The sequence below is a fragment of the Propithecus coquereli genome, unplaced genomic scaffold (assembly GCF_000956105.1).
Source record: "Propithecus coquereli isolate 6110/MARCELLA unplaced genomic scaffold, Pcoq_1.0 Scaffold108, whole genome shotgun sequence".
In the NCBI taxonomy this organism is placed as follows: Eukaryota; Metazoa; Chordata; class Mammalia; order Primates; family Indriidae; genus Propithecus; species Propithecus coquereli.
Genome location: NW_012134747.1, coordinates 4360007 through 4365312, shown reverse-complemented (window position 1 = coordinate 4365312; position 5306 = coordinate 4360007).

Sequence of the window (5306 nt, the reverse complement as noted above, 5' to 3'; positions counted from 1 at the left end):
GCACTCTAGGTGGGGCAAAAGAGCGAGACTCTGTCTCAAAAAAAAAAAAAAAAAAAATTTGTCCTGAATTTTTACACTTTTAATTAAAGTATTAACAGTGGCATTTGACAGCAGAGATAGTATTGACATACCTCCACTTTGTACTTCCAGCTTCAAAGATTGTCTAGTGGTATATGAGATGCAACAAACACAAGTTCTTAATAAGTAATTAAATCTAGAAGATGACTATTGATAACCTGTCTTTCTCAACCCTTTCCTGACTCAGCATAGATAATGCCTTCAAGGACAGTATAACGGATTTGTTGATAAAGTAAACACACTCAGATATAAGCAGCTCCAGTTAAATAACTCCTGTCTAGAATAGAATAATCAAATAAGCATTTGACTCTGCTTCCCCTACCAGGGGCAGTTGTGATGTGGTCTATGTTTCAGCCTATAAAATATACAAAGTTGTCGTTAAGCAAGCTGAGTGGGGAATATGGGAAATTATAGGTTAGGTACATGTGAAATATGTAAGGGAAACAGAGTATATAGAGAGCAAATACAATATACTGGCATACCTTGTTTCATTGCACTTTGCTTTATTGCACTTTATAGATACCATGTATTTTACAAATTGAACGTTTATGGCAACACTGTCAAACAAGTCCATTGGTGCCATTCTTCCAACATTATGTGCTTACTTCATGTCTCTGTGTCACATTTTGGTAATTCTCACAGTATTTCAAACTTTTTCATTATTATTATATCTGTTATTGTGATCTGTGATCAATGATCTTTGAAAATGTTACTACTGTAAATGTTTTGGGGCACCACGAACAGTGCCCAAAAAGACAGCAAACTTAATAAATGTGTTCTGAACGCTTCACCAACTGGCTGTTCCCCATCTCTCTCCCTCTCCTTGGGCCCGCGTATTCCCTAAGACACAACAATATCAATCGAAATTGGCCAGTGAATAGTCCTACAATGGCATTTAAGTGTTCAAGTGAAAGGAAGAGTTGTACATCTCTCAGTTTTTATCAAAAGCCAGAAATGATTAAGCTTAGTACAGAAGGCACATCGAAAGCCGAGACAGGCCAAAAGCTAGGCCTCTTGTGCCAAATTGTTAGCCAAGTTACGAATGCAAAGGAAAAATTTCTGAAGGAAATTAAAAGTGCTAAACCAATGAACACAGGAACGGTAAGGAAGCAAAACAGCTTATTGCTGATATGGAGAAAGTTTTAGTGGCCTAGACAGAAGATTGAATCAGGCACAACATTCTCTTAAGCCAAAGCCTAATCCAGAACAAGGCCCTAAATCTCTCTAATTCTGTGAAAAATGAGACAGATGAGGAAGCTGTGGAAGAAAAGTTGGAAGCTAGCAGAGGTTGGTTCATGAACGTTTAATGAAACAAGTCATTTCTATAACATAAAAGTGCAAGAAAAAGCAGCCAACTGCTGATATGGAAGCTGCAGCAAATTATCCAGAAGATCTAGCTAAGATCACTGATGAAGGTGGCTACACTAAACAACAGATTTTCAATATAGAAGAAACAGCCTTGTAGTGGGAGAAGATGCCATCTAGGACGTTCATAGCTAGACAGAAGCTAATGCCTGACTTCAAAGAACAGGCTGACTCTCCTATGGAGCTAATCTCCAATGCTCATTTACCATTCTGAAAATCTGAGGACCCTTAAGAATTATGCTAAATCTACTCTGGCTGTGCTCTATAAATCGAACAAAGCCTGGATAACAGCATATCTGTTTACAGCATGGTTTACTGAATATTTTAAGCCCACTATAGAGACCTACTGCTCAGGAAAAAAGACTCCCGTCAAAATATTATTGCTCATTGACAATGCACCTGGTCACCCAAGAGCTCTGATGGAGATATAAAAGGAGATTAATGTTGTTTTCATACCTGCTATTATAACGTCCATTCTGCTGCCCGTGGATCAAGGAGTAATTTCAATTTTCAAGTCTTACTATCTAAGAAATACATTCATAAGGCTGCATCTGCCATAGACCGTGACTCCTCAGATGGATTAGGCAAAGTAAATTGAAAAGCTTCTAGAAAGGATTCCCCATTCTAGATGCCATTAAGAACATTTGTGATTCATGAGAGGTGGTCAAAATATCAACATTAACAGGAGTTTGCAAGAAGTTCATTCCAGGTCTTGTGGATGACTTTGAAAGGTTTGAGAGTTCAGTGAAGGAAGTAACTGTAGATGTGGGGGAAATAGCAAGAGAACTCTAGTTCTAACACTCTAGTTCAGAAGTAGAGCCCAAAGATGTTACTGAATTGCTGCAATCTCATGATAAAACAAACGATGAGGAGTTCTTTCTTATAGATGAGCAAAGAAAGTATGTTCTTGAAACAGAATCTACTTCTGGTGAAGATTCTGTGAACACTGTTGAAATGACAAAGGATTTAGAATATTCTATAAACTTAGTTGATAAAGCAATGGCAGGGTTTGAGGAGACTGATTCCAGTTTTGAAAGAAGTTCTACTGTGGATAAGATGCTATCAAACAGCATTGCATGCCACAGAGAAATCTTTTGTGAAAAGAAGAGTCAACTGATGTGGCAAACTTCACTGTTGTCCTATTTAAAGAAATTGTCACAGCCACGGCCAGCATACAGCAGTCACTACCCTGATTAGTCAGCAGACATAAATATCAAGGCAAGACCCTCCACCACCAAAAAGATTACAACCTGCTGAAGGCTCAGAGGACTGTTAGCATTTTTGTAGCAATAAAATATTTTTTAATTAAGGTACATACATTGGGTTTTTTTGGACATAATGCTATTGCACACTAAACAGACTACAGTATAATGTAAACATAACTTTTATATGCACTAAGAAACCAGAAAATTCATGTGACTCCCTTTATTATGATACTTGCTTTATTACGGTGTTCTGGAACCAAACTCAAAATATCTCCAAGGTATTCCTGTATGTTGGCTCCTACTACAGTGGTTTTGTCATTTAACACATGGTACAAATCTGAAACTATTTATTGCTTGGCAATGCTTTTTATTTTGCCACTAACTCTTTTGGCACCAGTAAGTTAAAAAAATATATATATCTTGAATGAAAAATTGAGTGAGGGATTTCCATTTCTCAAAAAAAACTTGATAATAAACATGTACCAAAGAGACTACTACAATATTATTGACTACATGAAAACCAAAAGACACAAATCTACTGATTAAGCATCAGCATTTACTTTAAAAGTTATTTTGAATTATTTTATGCCTATATGTGAAGACAATCTGTATAGCTACAGATAGTATATTTACATATTACAATGAGAAGCATGATTTTTTAATTTAGATCAAATCACTAATCATCTAAGTTAACTTCACCATTTTTATCCTAGATTATCTTGTGCACATATAAAAAGTAAAGCAACAGTTGTTAAACTGTCAGCAAAAGAACCACTTTGCAAAAAGTTCAATAATTTTAGCTATCAGTGACAACAGAGGCTTCAAATACAAAATTAGTTAAATTAAATCTAGTAACAGCTTGCTTTCTTTACCAAACTCACAGAATCAAAGTAAAGCTACTGGAAATTCATGCTTTTAAAGGTGAAATATCTGATGTTATTGTGATTTTATTAGGTTATCAAGTATGAAATGTCTGATTTCCTTAAGTATTAAGTTTGACAGTTGATATCTCTGACATTTCACTTCGACAATTCTTGTTTTATTTTTATTGTGAAGGTATATCCTCAGTCTTGCAAATGCACTGTTTGGCTTGTGATTATCTTTCAAATTTTTTCTGGAGCAATTTTTGTGAAACTATAGGTAAGTCAAAAGCTTGTGTTATTTTCGAATATGAGTTCCATTGTGGAACCAATGCTATGCAGATAGCTAAAACATCAACAAAGTGTTTGGGAAGGATGCGGCTAATAAACACACAGTACATGGATGGTTGGAGAAGTTCTGTTCTGGTGACTGTAATCTTGAAAATGAGCCACATGGGCGACCTGAGACCAAGGTGGATAATTACAAGCTAAAAGCTGAAAGCTGTAGTGGAAGCCAACAATATTGGACCATGTGCAATAAATCAGCAATGTAAAAAAGTTGCATAGATGGGTTCCACGTGAATTAACCGAGTGTCAAAAGAGAAATTGTCTTAAAGCTTGTCTTTCTTTGCTGTCACGACATAAAGGTGAACCATTTCTACACCATATTGTTACATGTGATGAAAAATGGATTCCTTTGGACAATCGCCAAGTGTTCAACACAATAATGGTTCGATAAAGATGAAGTGCCAAAACACAGTCCAAAACCAAATATTCTCAAAAAAATCTAATGGTGTCTGGTGATCCAATGCCAGTATTATCCATTGCAGCTTCATAAAAACTGGTCAATTACAGCAGATGTCTACTGCAACCAGTTGGATGAAATGGTGAGGATGCTTACGATTAAGCAGCCAAGATTGGTCAACACAGACAGGCCAATCACTGGACCACATGTCACACAAACAATTCTGCTCAAACTACAGAAGCTGGACTTGGAAACACTCTGTCATCCACTGTATTCACCAGACCTTGCACCAAACGACTACCACTTTTTCTAGGCTTTGGACCACTTCTTGCAAGGAAAAATATTCAATTCTCAACAAGCTGTGGAAAATGCCTTTGACAATTTCATTGCCACTCACTCTCCAGGCTTCTTTGTTGCTGGCATAAACAAGCTACCGTTAAGATGACAAACATGTGTCGATAGTTTAGGTGCTTGAGATATAATAAATTAAACTTTTGATTCAAAGTCAGACATTTCATATTTAATGACCTAATAGAACTACTGGAGCTTTGCTGAACTAGTTCGCAAATCAATCTAAGTGTCCTACAATGATATTGAACTTTTTTATAAACTAGTCCCCTAAATTTTGGTTGTATTTTGTTCAAATGGCTAAGAATTCTTTAATCAGAGCTTTATTGGACTAATAAACAGCTTAAGCTTTTAACAAATGGTGTTTTTTGAAAACAAAGCTTGTAACTGGAAGACTGAAATTTAGTTAAATCATGAGAGCACAAATAGTGTGTAAGATTTAAGTTTGAATTCTGTAATTGCATATCTCAACTTCTAGAAACAATCTTTTGAAGAACTATTTATAACTGGACATACTTGTTTTATTTTTCCATATCAAAATGGAAAAAAGTTGAAAAGGCCTATGATTTTGGAGCATCTGAATTTGGTAAACATTCAAAATAACCCTAAATACAATTTATTTGATAAGTTTTGTCTTCCAAAAATATTTATCAAAGAAAGCTAATCTAAATGGAGACAGAAAAAGCCTGTTAAAATATTTGGGCT